Below are 12,041 nucleotides of genomic sequence, written 5' to 3' on the forward strand. Positions count from 1 at the left end.
TTACCCATGTAATTGCACTTTTCCTTTTTTTCAAAAAACTGAACATGGGATACCACTGATTTCTTTCATCAGTATCTCAGTTTTCAGAGTAGAGATTTCACCTTTTTGGTTAAGTTTATTTTTAAATATTTTACTGTTTTGATGCTATCGTAAATGTAATCATTTTCTTTTTTTCTTTTTCAGATAATTTTTTATTGGTGTATGAAACCACTACTGATTTTATATATCAATTTTGTATCACACAACTTCATTGAATTTGTTGATTAGATCTAGCAATCTTTTGGTGAAATTTTTAGAATTTTCTATTTATAAATTTGTATCCCTTGCAAATACAGAAAATTGTACTTTGTTCTTTCTAATTCTGATTTTCTTTTTAATTTCTCTTTCTTGCTTGATTGCTCTAGCTAGGACTTCTACTACTATGCTGAATAGAAATGGTAAAAGTAGTGGTCATATTCCTGATCTTAGGGAAAAAAGCTTTCAACTTTTCACCACCGTGTATTATAACAGCTATAGCTGTGGGCTTGTCATAGATGTCCTTTATTATGTTGAAGTACTTTCTTTTTTATCTAATTTGTTAAGAATTTTTATCATAAATGGGTGTTGAATTTTGGCAAATGCCGCTTCTGTGTCTATTAAGATGATTATATGACTTTTATTCTTCCATTCTATTGCGATGTATCACATTGACTGATTTGTGTATATCAAATGATCACTTGAATTCGAAATACAAATCCATTTGATCGTGTCACATGATCCTTTGCCAAATTTGGTTTGTGGTTTTGTTTTGTTTTTGTTTTTGTTTTTGAGATTTCATCAGAGATAGTAGCCTCTAGCTTTCTTGTTGCATCCTTTCTTGACTTGGGTATCAGGATAATTCTGGCCTTATAAAATGAATTTGAGAATATTTCCTCTTTTTTGATTTTTGGAAAAGTTGAGAAGGATTGACATTAATTCTTCTTTAAATATATGGTAAAATTCACCAGGGAAGCCATCTGGTCCTGAGATTTAATTTGTTAGGTGATTCTTCATTACTTAATCTCCATACTAGTTATAGACCTCTTCAGACTCCATTTCTTCCCAATTTAGATTTGGTAAGTTTTCATTTCTAGGAATTTACCCATTTCACTTAGGTTATTTAGTTTTTTGGCATATAACTGTCGGTAGCAGTCTCTTATGACCTTTTTACTTCTGTAGTTTTATGATGTTTTTCTTTTCACTTCTGATTTGTTTTTGTCCTTTCTTTTTTTACTAGTCTTTCTAAGAGTTGGCCAATTTTGTTTATCTTTCAAAAAAAACAACTCTTATTCCATCATTTTTTTCCCTTTTGGAAGGGGCTTTCTTTTCATTTATTTTGGCTCTGATCTTTATTTTCTTCCTTCTGCTAATGTTGAATTTAGTTTGTTGTTCTAGTTCCTTGAAGTATAGTGTTAGGTATTCTTCCCTTCATTCACTTTGATAGATGTTTTCCCATCTTAAATTCAGTCTGTGCACAAAATCACAGTTTTTGACCCAGAGGCCAAAGGCTACTGACTGCTTTGTGACAACCTCTTCTGGGTCACAATGTATGTGACCTTTTCTGGGTCACAATGTATGTTCTTAACATACATTTGGCTCACAGAAGCCACACAAAGAAGTTGCAACCACTGGCTCTCTTCCAAATAACTTTTCTACTTTAATTAAATCATTTGAAAATAGCTTACCAATATTAAGTCACCATTCCAAGGATTCATTTTAAGACTTCTAATTTCCTCCAAACTTAAAAATATTCAATCTGCTCATGTATTCACCAACCCACTTATGCTACAGAAAAAAAAAAGAATGCTCTAATAATTATTATTCTCATCTCCCTTGAGCTAGTGTATGGGGTTGTTGAAAGAGAAGTAATTTCTCAATATACATATATTACAGAAGGTTCAGGAAAATATTTTTCTTTGGCACTTTATAATGTATGAAATGGCTACACTTTACATGATCATTTTGCAAAGATATGAATTTAAAGAAGAATGAAAGTACAGGAAGTGAATTAAATTTCAAACAACTAAGAAATTTTATTCACAAAATGTGTTATTCCGTTTTTAAAAAGAGCCTCAGCAATTTCCTAGAAAACTTAATGTTTTTGGAATTGAATAAAGGTGGCTTTATTTTTATTTTTTTAAGATCTTTTTTATTTATTCATGAGAGACAGAGAGAGGGGCAGAGACATAAAAAGAGGGAGAAGCAGGCTCCTCCCAGGGAGCCCATTGCGGGACTGGATCCCGGAATCCCGGGATCATGCCCTGAGCCAAAGACAGAGGCTCAACTGCTGAGCCACCCAGGCGTCTCAATAAAGGTGGTTTTAGAAGGAGTTCACTGAATTAGAACTTCTTTATTTAAAACAAAAAACAAAAACACAAAAACCAAGATATTTAACTCAGTAACTCACATGATCAAATCATGAGAATGATAGAAATGAGGGCTACTGGCCTCCTCTCTTCCTTCCCCACCAATGGGGAAGTTCTCTCTCAGTTCAATTTAGAAAACCCTTTGCCTGATTTTCACCAGACTTCTATCCCAGCCATGCTTCTAAAGCTTTAATGTGCATAAAAATCACCTGGGAATTCTGATTTTAAAAATTCTGATTATTAGGATTAGGTAAATATGGAGTAGGGTCTGAGTTTCTATTTGTAATGAGCTCTCTAATGAGGCTGATGCTGCTAATACTCACAGACTGTTTTTTAAAAACACTGATGCCTGTTTCCTACTGCCAGAGACTATGATCCAATTACATGAAAGAGGGCTAGGGCATTTGGATTTTTAAATCACCTCAGAGCAAAGCTTGAGAAGCACTACTTTAGAGCAACACGTTTCAAAATTTCCTCATCAGAAGACTTGTTAAAATGCCAGTTGCCAAGCCCTACCCAGACTCACTGGATCTCAGCAGTATATGGGAGAAAGGCCTGGAAAGGGAATACCTTTAACAGTGATTGCTTAGTATCAGGAAAGATGGGTAAACATTGTTCTGGAGCAGCCACTGAGGTCAGGGATGTGATGCATATTACTGGCCTAATAGTTCATGAATGTGATTACTCTGTCCTAGAGAGGAAGCATCATATGGCATACACCTTTACATCTTTGTAGAGGGTTGACAGAAAAGAAAATCAGTTACCCCAAAGGATAGAAGAGGGTGAATCCTCACTCTGGGAATTATTGTGAGTTAGGGAGCCTGCCTTCTAATTTGCATCTAATAGAGTTAACCTCCCAAAGCAGATTTTTCATGTTCATATATTCAGTTGGTTTTTGCAAGCAGATGTTATCTGCTCAGTTTTGGGTTTTTTTAAATGTATATTTAGTGACTTTTAGTTTTGTATATTCCCATTTTCTGTCTTCTTTTGGCATACAAATTTTCTATAGAAGAGTTTTCAATCAAGTTACTTTTCAAGAATCTAGCGATGTTGATGCTGATTCAAGTGCGTGTATATATGTTACAGAAATGTGGTTTCTTAGAAAATATCCAGGAGGAGGGCAGCTCCAGTAGTGCAGCGGTTTAGCACCGCCTGCAGCCCAGGGCGTGATCCTGGAGACCCTGGATCAAGTCCCACGTCAGGCTCTCTGTATGATGCCTGTTTCTCCCTCTGCCTATGTCTCTGCCTCTCTCTCTCTCTCTGTCTCTATGAATAAATAAATAAAAATCTTTAAAAAAATAAAATATCCAGGAGATTTTCGGTTAGAATGATAAAAGTATGATAGACTGATGAAATTAAAAGTTATTGTGTTTATGTTGAGAAAACATGTACTGACTCATAGTAAATGCCAGGCACTATTCTAAAGCACAAAATATCTCTACACCACCAGAATAAGTAGACTTGTATAGGTATTGAAAATTTGGATGGATTGTATAAGCTCTATTCTTTTTCTCTTTCAAATGACATTGATTCTTTAAAAGGTGTAGGAGTGAGACTCAGTTTGAAGGAAACACTAGTTTTGTGGAAATCACTCTTTTTTTTCTGATTATCTTTTTCTCCTATGTTAGACTATAGGTGAAGGAAATTTTGCAGAGTATAAAGTAGAACTGTGATAACATTATGATTGGTTTAGATACAAGACTAGTAGAGTTAGTTGCCATTTGGTTTTATAGTCTTTCTTTCAAAGCACTGTCTACTTAGGAGCAGTCTGTGATAGTGAAATAAAAAGAAAACAGAACCAGAAAATATACAAATACTGTCTCCCCCATACCCTTGGTTATTTTGTTTCACTTCCCTTCATCCGAGAATATATCAACTCTCCTGAGGACATTCAGGAGGAACAGCTTATGTTTCCCTATAGGTCTATGGAAAGCTGCTTTGTTCATAGTTGTACACTATGTTTAAATAGTGGGTGGCACTAAAAGGAGTTCAATAAATGCTTCTTCAAAGAGCAAATTAATTCAGTTCAGAAAAGGAAATTGAAAGAACAAATCTTGTGGGAAAGGGGCTGTGGAGTGTTTTTTTATCTCCTTTTACCTACCCATCTTATTTGCCACTTTGTTCAATTAACCTTTCCTATATCTAAGATAGCCAGGTTTGTTTAAAACAATTTTCTGCCTTCCACTAATCTCTCCCTTCTTGACTTGCAAATATAAGATTTGAGTTTGAAAACATTTTTCCTTATTAATTCTATTTTTCCTTCTGCTTGAACTTGTAAAGAAAATATCTCCGCATTGGATCCAGATCTCTTTATGGCTTGGTGCATTCATTCTGCAGTTAGGAGATGTCTTGTAGAATTCCTTATGCAAAATATAAAATACAGTCTTTGACAAAAACAAATAAGAATAGCATATGCAATCTCTGAATAATTTCTAAAAGCTTTTATAATTTGTAGACATTTTGATGGTCAGTCCAACTTTATAAGAAATCTCCTTGTATATTTAATCCATTGATACACATTATAATAGCACCCTACATTACTGACACTGTGCTAATTTTTATACATAACCCACAGAAAGTTTCTAAAAAATGGAATAAAATTTAGGAAAAAACTTTCGATTGTAGAAAGCTTAAGTGACAGAGCATACCACAATATTGTAACTCTACTATATGTAACAGGAATTGCCTTAAGCACTTTGCACATTTTCTAATTCATAGTATACCTGTAAAGTATATGTCTCCATCATAAGCAAGAGAATCCATTCTAGCTAGTTTAAGCAGAAAGATTCAATAGACTATATTATCTCACATATATCTGAACACCAACAATTTAGCTTTGGGATGTAATTCAAATTATACCACCAGGTGAGTCCAGAGGATACAGGTGTGTGGTTCACTCTGCTAATAATCCCTAGCCCCTAGATCTCTACCGGGACTGTCCCCAGAAACAAAGCATTTCTTGCCATCCTCACCACTGCAATTCTTCAGGGAATCTCATTCCTCAAGCCATTCTTTTCAAAATCAAATTTGAACACAAGGATATCATGTTGGAAAAGCCTAGGTCACATGCCTGCATTTCACCTGCAAGAAAAGCTGCATAAGTGATTTCTATCTCTCCAGAAAGGTGACACATATAATGTGAAGTCCCACAGCTAGAAAGAGTGCTTAGAAGAATATAGGCAGACAGAAATGTCCACTAGAGTAAATATTAGAAAAATCATGTTACAGATAAAAAACTAAGGCTCAGTGAATTTCTCAAAATTCCACAGGAGAAACTAACTTCAAATTCAATTCTAACTGGTGCCAAAGCATAAAGCCTTTGTGCTTTGCAGCAATGTCTTCTGTATACAGCATTTTTTATCAAAATGATTTTTTAAGTAGATATAATTGACAAATACATTGTCTTAGTTTTTTTAAAGATTTTATTTATTTATTCCTGAGAGATGAGAGAGAGAGAGACAGACAGACAGATACAGAGACATAGGCAGAGGGAGAAGCAGGCTCCATGCAAGGAGCCTGATGTGGGACTCAATCCCTGGTCTGCAGGATCACGCCTGAAGATGGTGCTAAACTGCTGAGCCACCCAGGCTGCCCAACATTATCTTAGTTTTAAGTGTATAACATTCATCATAAAACAAGCTGTTTTTCCCCTTGTAATGAGAACTTTTAAGATCTAATCTTTTAGTAACTTTCAAATATACAACACAATATTGTTAACTGTAGTTATGCTGTACATTATATCCTTAGGACTTAATTTATAACTGGAAGTTTATACCATTTGACCACCTTCACCCATTTCACCCTACCTCAACTCTGGTAACTGCCAAGTCTGTTTCCTATATCTATAAGCTCAGGGATTTTCTTTTCTTTTCTTTTTAGATTCCACATATATGTGAGATCATACAGAATTTGTCTTACTCTGTCTGGCATATTTGACTTAGCATAATGCCTTCAAGTCTATCAATGCTATTGCAAATAGCAAAGTAATCTTCCATTGTATGTATGTATATACATGTATATATATATATATAAGACACTACATGTTGTTTATTCATTTATCTATGATGAACACAAGTTGTTCCCATTTCTTGACAATCATAAATAATTCTCAGTGAACATGGAGGTGCAGAGGTCTTTTCAAGATAGTAATTTAGCTTTTCTTTTCCTTCAGATAAACACCCAGAACTGGAATTGCTAATTCATATTATAGTACTATTTTATTGAGGAATCTCCATCCTATTTTCAGAAATGAATACATTGTTTTACAGTCTCTCCAGCAGTGCACAAGGGTTCACTTTCCTCTCTATCCTTACCAACACTTTTCTTCTTGATAGTAGCCGATCTATGTGGTGAGCTCTCAATATGGTTTTGATTTGCATTTCCCTGATGATCAGTGATGCTGAACACACTTCATGTACCTACTGGTCACTTGCATGACTTTTTTGGAAAAATATCTATTTAGATTCTCTGTCCATTTTAATTGATTTTTTTCTATTGCATTGTAGGAGTTCTTTATATATGTTGCATATTAAACCCTTATCACATATATGGTTTGCAAATATTTTCTCCCTTTTGGTAGGTTGCCTTTTCATGTTATTAATGATTTATTTTGCTAAACAGAAGCTTTTTAGTTTGATGTAGTCCCACTGGTTTATTTTTATTTTTTATTTTTTATTTTTTATTTTTTATTTTTTTTTTTACCTTTGCTTTTGAGTGTCAAATCCAAGAAATCTTTGCAAAGACCCACTCTAACCTTAATCCTGAGGTGGGAAGGAGAAGACTGGAAAGAAGGGAGAGAGACATTGATTTTTTAAAATTGGCTCAATGATAGGGGGGCTAGCAATCTTGCTCCAAGAGGCTGGAGACTCAGAGAAAAGCTAATGCTATAGTCCAGAGGCCAACATGATGAAAAGCTAGGGTAGACCTATGTTGCAGTTTGTATGGGGGCTGTCTGCTATCAGAGTTCCCTCATGCTCAGAAGCAGTCAATTTTCTGTTCTAGTCTGGCCTTCAACTGATTGAATGAGGCCCATCCGCATTAATGAAGAATGATCTGCTTTACTTAAATCCACTGATTTAAATGTTAATTTTATCCAAAAACACCCTCACAGAAACATTCATAGTAATGTTTGAGCACACATCTGGGCACCATGGCCCAGTCAAGTTGACTTAAAATGAGTGATCACAATGTATCACAGGTATTGTGATGTGTTGTTCTACATTCCACTGAAAGAGAAATTTCAAAATAATTAGCATTAGTTAGGATTAACATATATATATATATATATATATATATATATATATATATATATGTATGTATTTATATATATGTATAATATCCATCTTTTGTATTCTTTCATTTTACCAAGTTTGGAGGTGTGAAAAAGAATTTAAATTTTATGTTATAATTAAAGTTGCTATATATAGGAAAATTGGCTTAATCTTGTCTCAAGTACTTATTGATGATATATAATTAGAATTCACAAAATATATAAATATGTCATTAATATTTAAATTGGAACATAAATACAAAATATTATTGTTTAATTTCCTTCAAATGTGCTCCTACTATTTCTGAGATACTTCCATAATGACAACGTATATCTTAAAACTGTACTTATCGTGGGGAAAATAAAAGACATTTCTAGATGAATACCCAAAAAGTAACAGATATTAATTACAAATATTCCCTATATCTATACCTCAGTATCTCAGTCTCTTGATTCAAATCAATACAAATATACATTGTAATCTAAATTTGCTGGATGTATATATATATCTTTTAAAATTCTGAAGTCATAAACATAAATTTTTGAAACTTGAAATACCTAGTTCTAGTTTTCTTGAGAAAATCTAATTTTTCTTAATTAAAAAAAGATAAAATAATTTTTATTAACACATATTTAAAAGTATTCTTTTAAAACTTGTGTTTTATTCCAACTCAAAAAATGGATTTTTAATGATCTACAAAGTCAGATATCTGCCCGATGTGAATGAGAACAGACTGATCGTTCCCCTGCTCACTCCGTTTCTGTTAAAGATACGTGGGATTTTGAGATTTTTCACTTAGCAAATACTGTTCATTGAATGAGGTAAGCATGATTTTTAAAACATATTTTTAAGTGTGAAACAAAAAGTCATTGCAATGGGCCTATTTCCTTAATGGTTGTTCTTTCTGTTAACCAAATATTAGACTGTCAAAATCATTATTTCTCTTTTTTATTTTTTCCCAGACTTCACTGGAAAAAGGGCCTCTTAGAGGTTTAAGAAGTCATTATATTTTCCTAAAATATCACTAAAATGAAAGAAAAAAAAAGAAAGAAACCTTAAAATCCATAAAATCCAAAGAAAAAAACATACTATAGAATTAAAAAATAATAAAACACATTTTTTATTTCTTAGAAGAAAAAAAAATAATCAGTCATATGGAACATCCCCCCAAAAAAACTTTTCAGGAGACTCTACTTGTTCATATAGTCAAATACTAGGTGCCTTAGGTATTCTCATATATATTTTTTTTAATTGAGGAAGTTTGGGTGGAAAGAATCTACCTTCTTACTGGTATCACCCATTGGAAAATTTAGAGCCCTATTCATTTAATGGGGCATGAACAGAGCAAGTAATTATATACTTGGTATTTGCCTTTCATTAAAATCTCTGTCAAATATGAAAAGCACAGAAGAGTCAATTTATGACTATGATTATCTATACATAGATGCAATTGACAGGCCTACATATAGAATAAATTATAAAATTTTAGAGTGCAATTAGATTCAAAGTACTCCTTCACCAAAATACATAATGTAGTATTTTAAGCATATAATTATGAGATTGAGGTAAATTTACAACATTGGCATGCAGATAAAAGTCCTTCATTGCAGGGAGAAATTCCAAGTGCCAGCAAACTCAGTATTTTACTGTTGATTTCAATGTGTATGTCTAATGTTTTACATTTATACTGTATTTAACCATCTTCCTTTCTTTCCTATAAACTTCCTAAGGAAAAAAAGTATAAAGAAATAAAATACCCTCTCCCAAATCATGGGATCTCTGCTCAAGAGTTGTCCTACAAAGTCAGGTAAGAAAGATGACCATTGTTTAGTGATATAAAACAGTAAGTATAGTTAGAATCAGGGTGGTTTTCAAACTGAATACACAAATTGACACTATTTCCAATGACATATTTGATAACTCTCGAGAGAGGAAAATGACACAGAGCAACAAGAACAATGAAAAGATAACAGGAACTCTACATTTTGCATGAATTGAGCCTGCCTTACTCAGCATAAATGGTAAGATATCCACATTTGTAGGTTTTGTATGAATGCTGGTCTATATTCTTCTGCAACAAAGTAACATTGATCTTGGAGGAGAAAATAATTAAGAGGAGGGAGAAAGTGTGTTGGAAGTAAATAATCTCCCTCATTAAACTTTACATTTTGTATAAAAATCTGCCACTGGGGCTAGGTAGCTGGAAGATGCCACTTGTTGGCATTGACATTTTCACTATTCTCTATTTGTTTCATATCCCTGTAGCCACTTTTACTCCACTGCCTGAGTGATATAATGAAAAAGACTCATCTCTGTGTTTCTTATAGAGATTATGCTGATTATATTTAGAATTTAGTGATGAAATTTAATTATGCATTATTATTTGAAATATGTAGAAAATTGGGATCCCTGGGTGGCTCAGCAGTTTAGCACCTACCTTCAGCCCAGGGCATGATCCTGGAGTCCTGGGATTGGGTCCATATTGGGCTCCCTCATGGAGCCTGTTTCTCCCTCTGCCTATGTCTCTGCCTCTCTCTCTGTCTCTCATGAATAAATAAATAAAATATTTTTTTAAAAAAGAAATACATAGAAAATTGTCCATGAAAGCTAGTTGGGTATTTTGGGAAAAAAAAGATAAACTTGATATAGATAACTGTCTTAGTTCAGGCTGCTATAACAAGTAACCATAGACCAAGTAACTTAACAGAAATTTATTTCTCACAGTTCTGTGGGCTGGGAGGTCCAAGATCAAGGCTCTGACAGATCTGAAATCTGCTGGGTACTATCTCCCTGGTTTTCAGACAGCCATGTTTATCATTGTACATCCTCCCATCAGAAAGAGTATGTGCTAGCATTAGTCATATTACCCCCTTATAGGGACATTAATCCCATTCATGGAGGTTCCACAGTATGACCTAATTACCTTCCAAAGTCTCTACCTCCAAATACAATTATATTGGGGGTTAGGATTTCAACATATAAATATTGGGAGATAAAGACATTCATCCAGGATGCCTGGGTGGCTCAGCAGTTTAGCACCTGCCTTCAGCCCAGGGCGTGATCCTGGAGTCCTGGGATTGAGTCCCACATCGGGCTCCTGCATGGAGCCTGCTTCTCCCTCTGCCTATGTCTCTGCCTCTGTGTGTGTGTGTCTCTCATGAATAAATAAATAAATAAAATATTTAAAAAAAAACATTCAGTCCATAGCAGATAATTACACTGATGGATGACAAAGATTTATTAAAACTTTAAGCGCTGGTTAAATTCTAGAGGGATCCTGCCCACAGCAGAGCAAACATATTTCCTGTACTTGTATAGTTTGTCTTGTTTTGTTCTACTTTATATTGTATTATATACAACATATTATATAATTGTTATATATGATAAATACACATTAGATTTTAGGTTATTTAAGATTCTCTCCTTTGACTGAGTTTTAACTGTACCAGCAAAGAGAATTTCTCTCATTGCATGACTAAGTAAGCATATAAATAATGCCTTCATGTGTGGAGAAGGTAAGTTATTGAAGATAGCTAAAAATATGTTTAAAGTGATGTGTTCCTGTCATTTGTTGTTGTTGTTCTAGTACACTACAAACCTATGAGAATTGTTTGGTTCAGAAAATTAAAAATGACAGAAAATTAAAAATATATTGTTCGATCACTGAAGTGTATTCTGGCCTTATTCATTAACTAAACGTTACATTTCACTTTTCACTGTCAATTCAAAAATAAACTTTTTACTTTGTACACTTACCTTAGAAATGTATTTTCAGGGATGCCTTGATGGCCCAGTGGTTGAGCATCTGCCTTTGGCTGGGGTGGTGATCCTGTGAACTCGGGATCAAGTCCCACATCCGGCTCCTGCATGGAGCCTGCTTCTCCCTCTGCCTATGTCTCTGCTTCTCTCTTTCTCTCTCTGTTTCTCATGAATAAATACATAAAATCTTTAAAAAATGTATTTGCAATTTTCTCAAATAGCATTAGTAGTAGTCATTAAATAAAAGAAAATCATGTGTAAGTATGTGCTTTTCTCCTATAGTCATCTCCAAATTAGATGCAAAACTTCTGTCAGTTACAGGAAACCTTTGTGTACATCCCACCTGAAGTCAGCAATGGAAACATCTCAGCATGATCAGAGCCAGACTGTAAGAGTTACAGAAAGGTGCTGGGCTAAGCCTGCCCCAAGGAAAATAAGTTTTTGTTTTGTTTCTGAATTCTCACAAAGGGATCTATGAGTTAGTAGTGCTCCTGCAAGAGGCAATGATTCCATTATTTCTTAGAGACCGGATACCTATTTGGACTGCTTATAATTACAACAATTTTACTACTATCATTATTTGTCAGTGAAAGGTGAGTCCTTTGGTTTCGTCTTCCTCTGTGTGCCT

At 34.1% G+C, this 12,041-nt stretch overlaps 1 long non-coding RNA gene across 1 annotated transcript in view; it reads right to left on the reverse strand.

Annotated features, from left to right (window-relative positions):
* Window positions 1-12,041, reverse strand: part of LOC144320534 (uncharacterized) — a 538,453-nt gene that overhangs the window by 16,575 nt on the left and 509,837 nt on the right. Inside the window, exon 5 of the long non-coding RNA XR_013386167.1 lies at window positions 11,411-11,572. This is a non-coding gene — a long non-coding RNA (uncharacterized LOC144320534). The remainder of the gene's footprint in view (window positions 1-11,410; window positions 11,573-12,041) is intronic.

Source organism: Canis aureus, chromosome 9 (assembly GCF_053574225.1).
Source record: "Canis aureus isolate CA01 chromosome 9, VMU_Caureus_v.1.0, whole genome shotgun sequence".
Taxonomy (NCBI): domain Eukaryota; kingdom Metazoa; phylum Chordata; class Mammalia; order Carnivora; family Canidae; genus Canis; species Canis aureus.